This window comes from Pinus tabuliformis, chromosome 8 (genome assembly GCF_031772625.1).
Source record: "Pinus tabuliformis cultivar Carrire ecotype Pingquan chromosome 8, CPIR1, whole genome shotgun sequence".
NCBI lineage: Eukaryota > Viridiplantae > Streptophyta > Pinopsida > Pinales > Pinaceae > Pinus > Pinus tabuliformis.
The window spans coordinates 2025420902-2025432581 of NC_142294.1; positions in this window are offsets into that span (position 1 = coordinate 2025420902).

Sequence of the window (11680 nt, forward strand, 5' to 3'; positions counted from 1 at the left end):
TGAACAAAGCAATCATTATATGAATGAATGTCTATGTTTATTGAATAGAGTCATCTATATGCCTATTAATGAACAGAGATCATCAAACGTTGCACTTAAGAATAGAAGCTTCCCGGGATAGAATAGTCATTTGTATTTTTGCTTTTATATTAAGTCATCCATTCATTATCACTTATTAGAAAACCAGTAACTTATCCATCCCTTTTTTATTCATTACTGGGAAACTGGTCCCATTATATCCAGTCGGAGCCACCATCCCAAATAGAAAAGGAGTTGTATTAAGTTTCGGACTGGGTGGTTATCCCCCAATGTTGATGTAACGATTTTCGAGGCATCAACATTTTTGGCGCTAGAAGGAGGGCATGAACTGTGAATGGTGAGCAAACCCAAATCTACAATCCATTCTGAGAGTAAATCTCCCTCCACATCACCTCGTACTTCCCAATTGCATGTTGGTTCTCCAGTATCCAAGCGAGAAGAAGAGGAATCAACTACCACTGCTCAAGCCCACAATACTCCAGAACGATTAAGTCTTGAGTCTCCTGAAGTTCAGTCTCTCATCAATAAACTTCAAGGCTTCTCGATATCACCACAGAAATCTGAGGTATCTTAAGGTAGTGAGACTTCGCAATTCAATCTACCTCAACCTCTCACCAGACATCAGAGCAGAAAGCTCGGTATCGAACCTACTGAGTTGCCCTTACCTAAAAGGAAAAGGGCAAAGAAGAACACTGAAGGATCTGACAGTGAAGCATTCTCATCCACATCCTCCATCTCATCTTCCCCAGTGCAAAGTCAGCCATCCACTCCCTCATTACATATTGTTGTTCATCAGGGATTAGGAACTTCAACATCCCAATCTGCTCAATCCTCAATATCAATTCCTTCCCAAACATCTGGAATTTCATCAGCAATCTCATCCACTACTGGTGTTTCAATGGAAAATCCATGGAATAGTCCTGGTGCGGTCAATATGCCTGCACCATTACATGCATTGCCTAATTCTCCTGAAAAATGGCTACCCAAGTTTAATCCAGATACTGGAACACAAGCCGAAGAACATATTAATAACTTCATGTTATCAGTTAATTTGAAAGGAGTAACAGAGGAAGATGTTGTCGTTAGGCTTTTCCCTTATACTTTGGAAGGATCAGCGAGATCTTGGTATTTTCCCCTGCCCTCTGGATCCATTACCAGTTGGAACATTTGCCAAGAACAATTTCTTACTAAGTATGGAGATGATAGATCTTTAGCCACATTAATCAATTATCTCTCCAATCTTAGGATAGAGCATAAGGAACCGATTAAAGAATTCAACTCGCGATTCAATAAACTCTTGAATAAAATTCCAACGGCCTCCAAACCAAGTGAGCAGATCAGGAGCGAATGGTATATAACAGCCCTTCCTTCAAATATAGCCATTTTTGTAGATAGAGCTGCAAAACCAACCTTAGCTAAAAATATGAAAGAGGCGCTTGCTGTAGAGAAATGCATTAATGCTCTAAAAAAGAAAGCTGCTCTTGAAGATACAAAATCCAAAAAAGTTTCTTTTAAAGATGATTCAGAGAAGAAAACTCCTAAAGATCCATATGATATGGAGGGTCTACAAAAAGTCCTCAAGACTATGTCAAATGAAATGGTTGAAATCAAAAAACAAGTAGCTGAAACCTCAACAAAAAGGCCATTTATAAATTTCAAGAAACCTGAATCAAAACCACCAAATGTTATATCTAATGCAGATTCAGATCCTGAAGAGGAAGAAGAAGATGAAACAATTTCACCATTCGATGAATTCGAAGAAGAGGAAGTTGTTGAATGCCATGGAATGTGGGACTTCATATTACCTAACTCCGATACAGAAAATGAACAAGAAGCTTTTCCTGTGACTACTAGGAGTAAAGGTGCCCCTGAACCTGTCTAGGCAAGTTCAAAGAAAAGGAGTGCAGGTACTACTACTACAAAGGAAAAGGTACCCACAAAGAAGCTGGATGCAACAGTACCTCAAAACCAACCATCATCCTCAAATATACCTTCAACATCTAAAACGTTGGTAGTATCGGATTCAATGGATTACAATATTGTTGATGATATGAAGAAGACTAAGGCAAACATCACCATGTTTGAAATTAGCAAATTAAAACATCAGCAGAAACTGATTCTTAAGGAACTGAATGCAGTTCCTTCTTCGCCTCTTCCTAGTGCTAAAGCTGTGAATGATTCAGGCCAACCACCTTCTGGTAGGGTTGAAGCTACTGATACGATTCTAATTGGAGATAGATCAAATTCCCATACTCCTCCTTTCCTCTTAACCTACGAGATCTATAATCGAAATCTACACAATTGTTTGATTGACTCAGGGGCATCCTCTAATATAATGCCAGCTTCAGTTTGTTCCAAACTGAACATTGAACCCCAAAATTCCTCAATTCACATTGTGCAGTTAGATAGAACCAAAGTCTAGGTTTTAGGGGAAATCAACTCTGTGACTATCAGATTATCGGCTGATCCTAGAGTAGTTCAAAGAATTGATATTTTGATCGCCGATATACCTGAATTTTATGGGTTGATTTTAAGTAGGGATTGGTCCGAAAAACTCCACGGTTATATTTCCACCGATTGGTCTCATATGTGGTTAGCTTATAAAGGAAAACCGAATCAGATCAAGATCAATCGATAGAAACATATGACCCATACTATTACAGAATTTGAACTGGAGAATCAACCAATAACATTTAATAACAATATCTTGGGGAATTATTCATCTGAATCATTCTTTGGCAACTTCACTGCCCAACCATGTCCTTTCCCAGTTAATAATTTCACATCTTAGATCGAAAAATTTTCACAAACAGATAGGTCAAGATGTTTTAATGTTACCGAGGAAACTGAAAATAAAATTGTTGATAATTCCTTATTTTGGTCACTATATTTTGACGGGTCTAAGTCTAGTGAAGGCTCAGGAGCAGGTTGCATTTTAGTTAGCCCTGAGGGAGAAAAACGATGCTGTCTTGTAGGTTGGAATTTGAATGCACGAATAATACAGCTGAGTATGAAGCCTTAGTTCAAGGACTATATAAAGCTATTGGCCTTAATGTTCAATATTTGAAAGTGTTTGGTGATTCAGAGATTGTCATAAAACAGGTTAGAAACACAATTCATTGCCTCTCTGGTCATCTCAAACACTATCAGTCTCTGGTACAGGAACTCACCTCTCAATTTTTAGCATTCAATATTTCTCCCATCCCTAGGTCCCAGAATGCAGCAGCTGACTTGCTAGCCAATGTTGCTTCTAAACTCCTACCTTCCGAAGATTATAGCCCAGATAGATTTTCAGTAGAGTTAATTTTTAGACCATCGATTGCTGACAATGTCACAAATTGGCGAGTGTTCAATCACGATGAAGACATCTTACATTTTTTGACTTTCGACAAGTCCTACGATGATCAGGTCATTGAGGAAAGCAATCATGATCTTCAGATGAAAGAAAAACACGAGGAAAACTCAATACCAAAACCTGTGGTTAAACTTGAGGATCTCTACGATATTAAAGACAGGTTTAAACAGGTAAACAATTCAAAGCTCCAAAGTTCCACCTTAAGATTTGAATTGATAAACCTTGGTACTGAGCAGAACACTCAAAACATTAGTTTGGGATTAGGACTTTCTGTGGAAGAAAGGATAGCATTCATTAGATTATTAAGAAAAAATAAACATGTCTTCGCCTGGAAATATGATGATTTAAAAACATACGATACATCAATCATCCAACATACCATTCCAATGCTTTCTAAACAAAAACCAGTTCAACAAAAGTTGAGGAAAATACATCCGAACTTAGAGAGTCAAATAAAATCAGAACTCAATAAACTCTTGAAAGCTAAGATTATTTTTCCCGTTCGGCACTCAAACTGGGTTTCCAATATGGTGCATGTTAGGAAGAAAAATGGTGACATCAGGATTTGTATAGATTTCAGAAATCTGAATAAGGCAAGCCAAAAAGATAATTTCCCATTACCTACCATGGAGCAGATACTCCATTCAGTAGCAGGTTCTGAGTTAATGTCCTTTTTAGATGGTTTTTCAGGATATAACCAAATTTTGGTCCATCCTGATGACAAACTCAAACTACCTTCAGAACAAAATGGGGAACTTACGCTTATCAGAAAATGCCTTTTGGACTTATTAATGCAGGAGCTACATTCCAAAGAGAAATGGATATAGCCTTCAAAGGATTGATCAACAAAACAGTAGTTGTCTATTTAGATGATATTACTGTATTTTCCAAGAAGAGATCCAATCATTTACATGATTTGAATCAAATCTTTGAACGCTGCAGAAGGTATGGTATTTCACTCAATCCCAAAAAATCCTTCTTTGCTCTTAATCAAGGAAAGCTCTTGGGCTTTATCATTTCCAAAGATGGTATTTATATTGATCCGAATAGGATTAAAGAGATTTCTGAAATTCCATTTCCTCATAACAAAAAATCCATGCAGTCATTTTTAGGTCAAATTAACTTTGTCAAGAGATTTGTTCCTGATTTTTCCCACATCATTTTACCATTACAAACTATGATTAAGAAAAATTCAGTGTTTAGATGGGGATCTGCAGAAAAGGAAGCATTTGATTCAATCAAACAATCAATAATCAATGCCCCCGCTTTAAACACTCCTATTTTTTCTAATCATTTCATATTGTACACTATCGCATCTGATTCATCTTATGCAGCAGTACTCACTCAGATTAATGATCACAACTTGGAAGCACCGATTTCATTTTATAGTTCAAATCTGCAGGGTGTTGAACTAAATTATTCCGAAGTTGAAAAACAAGCCTTTGCTGTGTATAAAGCTGTCAAACATTACAGACCCTTCCTTTTAAAAGCCCATACAAAAGTTATAGTTCCTTTTCCTGCAGTAAGGCAATTATTAATCCAAAGGGAATTAGGTGAAAAAAGGGCAAACTGGGTTACAGCACTTCAAGAATATGACTTGCAAATCAAGCCAGCAAAGATTGTTAGAGGCCAAGGTTTTTGCAGGTTATTAGCAGGAGCATCCAACATTCAAGAACCAGGTGATACAGAACATATCGAAGAAATCAACCAGATAAGTATCACTGATTCTGAATCGCAATATGCAGACTTGATCTTTTATTTGAAAAATGGATATGCACCTCCTAACATTTCTTATAAAAACAAACGGACCATTAGATTAAAAGAAAAAAACTTCATAATCATTGATGATGTACTTTTTAGGCAAAATTATGATTCAATTTTATTAAGATGCCTAGAAAAACCTGAAGCACAAAAGGTTTTGCAGGAACTACATGATGGACCAGCAGGAGGACATTTTGGATCTGACACAACAGCCCACAAAATCATTCATGCTGGATATTATTGGCCCACCCTATTCAGAGATACTCATGAATATGTAAGGAAATGCCGAAGTTGTCAAATCTCCAGTGGAAGACAAAGAAAACCAGCTTTCCCTTTGCAACCAGTCAACATTGATCAACCTTTCGAGCAATGGGGATTAGATATCATTGGGGAAATAACTCCACAATCCTCCAAACAACATAAGTATATCCTTACTGCTACTGATTACTTTACTAAGTGGGTTGAAGCAATTCCTTTAAAGACAACAAACTCTGAAGTAATTATAGAATTTATAGATCAATTCATCATTACCAGGTTTGGAGTCCCAAATGCTCTTGTTTTCGATAATGCATCTTATTTCTCTGGAAATGCTATGTTTGATTTCGCTATTAAAAGAGGGTTTAAATTGAAATATTCTGCAAATTACTATCCCCAGGGTAATGGTTTAGCAGAGTCTACCAATAAAAATCTAGTTAAAATTATTAAGCGAACTATTGAACAGAATCATAAAAACTGGCACAAATATTTAATATTCGCACTATGGGCTGATAGAATAACGCAGAAGGATTCCATAGGTACTTCTCCATTCAACCTTGTATATGGGAAAGAAGCAGTGCTACCAACCAATCTAGTGCTTCCTTCTCTAGCCCTAGTTCAATTTATTGAAGAAAGCCCCTCTTCTTCTATTCAACTTAGACATGATCAAATCTTAAAATTAGAAGAAGAAAGAGAAAATGCCAAAATTACTCATGCAAAACATCAGCAAATTATCAAGTCATCTTTTGATTCAGTTCGAAACAGTTACAGGTTGGTGATCTAGTTCTGAAATGGGACAAAGCCCATGAGGATAAAGGAAAACACACCAAGTTCCAGAAGATGTGGTTTGGACCATTTCAGATCTACGAGAAGATACGCCATTCGACATTCATATTACAATATTTATCAGGAAAGAGAGATTCTCTTCCTGTTAATGGCTTCATCTTAAAGAAATTCTTCAATTGAGGAGGTAACCCCTTCTCCCTTTTTTAAGTTCAGTAGAATTTGTAGTTTTTAGGACCATTAGGAAATAAAGTTGTAAGACATCTTCCATTGGCCTTTGATATATTGAAAAAGTTTTTCAAAAGAAGTAGATTTGATACTTACTTTTAAAATAGAAATCTTAAACAAAAGGAACAATTTCTAGGAAATTAGGTATATTCACATTCTGAAACCCCATTTCATTTTTGTGAAATCTTCTCAAGATTTAGAAGTATTGTAAATCATTTTATGGTTTTCAAACTGGCCACAAAAAGGTTATCAATATCAAAACAGAAACTAATTCAATCTTAGCATCTTCAACTCTTACCCTGTCATCCATTCTCTCTTAAGGAGAAAATTGTCCATCCCATTCATCCAAGTTTATGATTACTCAGAGTGTAATTCTAAAATATTTGATATAAAAGATAAGGGGTCTTATTACAAGCATGCTTACCATGATCATTGGGAAATAGTTTAACCGACATTACCAACATTGCATACCAAAACAGGGTAATGGCTTATAATCATAAGACAAGGGGTCTCATCACGAGCCAGCTTGTTCGGTTAGATTACAACCAGTGAATGGCATTGTCAAACAGCTGGCCACCAAACCAGGACAATGGCTTTTTATCTTACAAAATAATAGAAAAGGAAAAAGAAATACAAAATATGAAAGAATATTTTGAATTCATTCTTTTAATCATACTCTGAAATGGATGGGATAATGGACAGTCAAATGGTTAAAAGGTATCCCTGTCGAAACTATGAACATTTGCTGGCAACAGAGGCTCTACCTATGACAAAGGAGTTAATTAAAAAGGCTAAGTTGGAAAGTTTTTTTGTTTTATCATTATCAACCAATAGAGGCCAATTTAAAACTTAGAATGTATCTAATTTTAACAAGATAAGAAATTAGCAAAAATAGCTCTTATTATATTCAGAATGTATGTATACCTAGTTATATTAGAATTTTCCTCTTTGATAAGATTTCTATACAAAGAAAGTCTAAGTATTTCAATATTTCTCAGAGATAATGTTTCTCCCAGCGAATCGCCAATTGTTGTGCTATACCACAACCCCCCATTTCATAAAATTTTACTTTCAAAACTATAATATGAAATGGGTCCCTTTTAGATTAAATTGGTATCAACTTATCATTCCTCAAAAGGTCTGAAAAAAAACAAAACATTATAAACCTTTTGAGACAATATATAATCGGTCTTATAATAAAAAAAGAATAATTCTTTGTTATTGCAATAAAGCGATCGCAAGATCGCATATCGCAATAACAAAGGATGCATAACAAAAGACCCATTGGTTTTCCCCGATGCGACAAGCACGAATAACTATCGGATATCGGGAAGGTAAGAAATCATAACAAGAGGCCCCTCTCTTTGCTCCGATGCGATATCGCTATTGGCGATCGGGGAATGTAATATGCATGCAACTAAAAGCCCTCTTCTAAAAAGCTCCCGATACGAATTAGCGATATCACTATCGGCAATCGGGGATTCCGTAATGACACCAATATAACTACTTAAACATTCCTCCGATCCCCGATTGTGATAAAGCTAAGCGTGACTTTCAAAAAGGATTGATAAGGCTTGGGTATATTATGTTAAATTATTATTAAAAGCCTTTCTCTTCCCGATAGTGATTCACTTGTGCCCAACTGCCAAAACATCAAAGCCACGCTTAAATGAATTATTCGACCAATAAACGATATGATGAGCATTTAAATGATTGACAGGTTTAACCGGCCAATTAATGGAGCAGTTATGCCAAAATATCTTCAGAGATTGTATCCGCGGCAGTCTTAGGTTAATCCTCCATTATTCATTGATTGATATAACTCTTTCATACTTGGTTTGTGCCACCTATTCTCCGCATTACATTCATTTTATCTCCTGTGCAGAGCTCCTCCGAAGCAGCGAATTTAGGCCAAATGGGGAAGAAGTCTAATAAATTTGGAACAACTTCAGCTTCCATAGTAACAGGACAACGCACTGCCGATCCGGGACCAAGTAAAAAAGAATTAATCTCAGACACCACATGTCTTGGTCTCGGTAATACTACTTGGCAGAGAATCTATAATCTGGTTGAGGCCGAAGAGCCTCAAGAAACATCAGTACAAGCTACATCAAACCCGAACCGGAAGTCCGAAGCAACCCTAAAGGATTTGGCTGATTCGTACCTACACCAGATAGCGGCTCGAGAGCAAATTCTTCCATACACAGATGTGGTAAGATGGGCAGTTGAGGAAATTCCAATTACAAACAGAACATTTTGCACTATCGATGGGAGAGTATTCGGTTCATTTCAGCCCAATGATTTAAGACAAATGTACCATTTGCCCGAACCAGAGAAGAAGTATAACAAAGCATTTCTGGAGAAGTTCAGAGAAGAAAATGAAATTGAATCAGCACCTATACGGGAATGGAGACAAAACCCAGCGAAACACAAGCATGAGTCCTCAAGTAAGTACTCTGTCGATTCCTTGTGTTCTCCTTATTGTTATGTTGGAGCGATGATGTGTAGGATTTGGGGGTTGCATGATTCCACAAAATTCTCCATAGAGATGGTACCTTTAATGGAAGCAGCATGCAATAGCGAAATAATGGATTGGGGGAATATATTATCTGATAAGTTAGCAACAGCTATTCTTGAGTTCAGAAAGAAATCCCACGTTACTGATAAGTTCATTCCTCCATTTTACTTTAGTGCCTACATCTTATATACTCTCTATTTTAACTCCGAATTTCTTGTGCTGGGGTGGAGATGGACTCCACAGGACCCCATGCCCATTCATATCTATCACCAGAAGTTGTGGAAAGCCCATTATAAACACCACCTATATCAAGTTTGCAATGGATTTATGTTACCCATTTACTATGCAATTTTTGACAAACCTGCTCCTAAGATTTCCTCACAAGCAGAGATTGACTTGACAGCCTTAGGAACCTGGTTCGGAGAAGAAAAATTTACATATGTAAGAGTTTTCGGCAATCATGCCAGGCCTCATGTCCTCCCCTTGTATATACCCAACAAACTATTGGCTCGAGAGATAGCATATCAGCTTACATCCGAAGGAGTTACACAGACTCTGAGGAATAAAAAGAAGCAAGTCTGGCCTCTTTTTCCTCTAAGGTGTGGTGTTTACACTCTGCATGACTACAAGCATGCAGAGAAAGAAGCAGAAAAGATAAATACACTGAATCTCACCACTCTTCCTAACAGACGATTTGATCCAAACAAAGCCGTCTATAATGTACTAGAACAGGCAAAACTCACTAAATTTGAACATAAAAAAGATGAGTTTGATGACCTATTCTCCTCGGCCGAGTCATTATTTCAGGTTCAAGCGTTGGCTAAAATGAGATATCACGACGACGGGTTAGTCTAATTTAACAAACTTAGAGAGCAGAGGTTGCAAACTCTGCCTCTAGATTTGTTAGCCACTGCCCCGATGACACAGTCAAGCGAGCCTGAACAGCGACTTACCAACAAACCTCCTGCTACATCCGAAATTTTTTAAGAAGTCCAAAGAAGAGAGCAGGAAGAACTCTAGAGGAGAGAGCAGGAAGAACTCCAGAGGGAAGAACAAGAGGAAGCGCAGAGGAAAGAACAAGAGAGAATATGTGAAGAGGAACAGAAAAGGCAGTAGGAGCAGAGCAGCAAGGATGTGAATGTCGATACCCAGATTGACCCAAGGTTGCTCCAGGAATGGCAGCAATTCGATTCAATCATAAGCAATCTAGAAAGCTCAAGAGAAGCCGATACATCCAAAGCTACTCATACACAGGATACAGCATCAAAAGGGGTTCCAAGCAAAGGAACCAGTGGTATACCCCCCACTACAGACTTAGAAATAATTCCCAAAGATCCTTCCGATCAAATCATTTTGCAAGTGGAGGATATACCTCCATTGGATGTCTTTTACAGCCCAAAGCACAGGGCCGTAGTAAAGCGACAGCGGAAAAGGAGAAGGATTGAGCAACCTTCCATGTTCCCTGAACAAACAGTGACAGCCAACGTAGTGTAGAAGGAGGAGTTCGATCCTTCTGATGACCTAACAAAGTTGTCCCAATATGCTGGAGCCTATTCGGCGACCACCATGGACAAGGCATCGGAAGTGAGTAATTTGTTAAAAGAAAAAGACCAGGCAATCACTTAGTTACAAGCACAGCTATCGGAGGCACAACAGAAAGCAGAACAATTAGAACAACAATTGTGCACGTAGCAACAGTTGAATAATCAATTGAACAAGCAGTTACATGAAGAGAAACAGAGGGTGGATTCGAGTGCGATTCAAAAGCAGAAAGAACTATCGGAGGCATTAGCAAAATTGAAGACAATGAATGAACAGATGGAAAAGACAAAAGATGAGAAAATTGCTCAATTATTAGGTCAAATAGAGAATTTCAAGGGTCTTCCGCAGCCTGTCGATTTCAGAGTAGAAGCACTACAGATTAATAAGGCACTGGTAACACAAATAAGATTATTGTGTCATAAAATTGCTCAAGTTGAACCCCTGTGTGACATAACAGCATCAATAATCGATAAATCAATTGATGCTAGACAAGACTTAGAGCAGGCCGATGAGACCTTAACAAATTTTCTTAATTGGCAGGACACTAATGAGGGACAGGCAGCAAATTTGCCTAAAATCCTAGAATCCCATAAAGAAATTTTATTTATGGAGTGGCAGTCCCAATTGGTGAAGGCAGAGAGAGCAGTTTCTAGATGCAAATTATCCACAAGTAATTTGATTGAATTAATTAACAATACTCTCTATTTAGCTAATATGATCTCTCAGTGTACACCAGGTAAATTACTGTCGGCCAAAACATTGGAGCAATCATGTTATCAAGAGCTGGAAAAGAATGGGAGATTGATCACAGGTATTAAAAGTTTAACTTGGGACACCTATTGGTTGTTCCTAGTAAAACCATACAGCCAGAGAGCCACCCTCAAGTGCCTCACAGATGCAATCGGATGTATCATTCCCGATATACACGATGCCACCTATGCTGCTCAACTCAATTCTCGTCTCAGCCGCCCTCAAGAAGTGGAACTGATGCTAGCGATATGCCAACTCAGGTCGAAAGGCAAACTGCCAGAGTGATGAATCATGCTGCCGACTACCAGATTGCTTTTGGGGAAGATATTCAAGATCAAGTTGTACCAATTTAGTAGCACTTTAATTCTATAGTTAGTTAGTTTAATTAAGTATTTATAGACGCTTTCATGTATTTAGAAAGGGTCGTAAGTTTTTGTATATGACTTAAA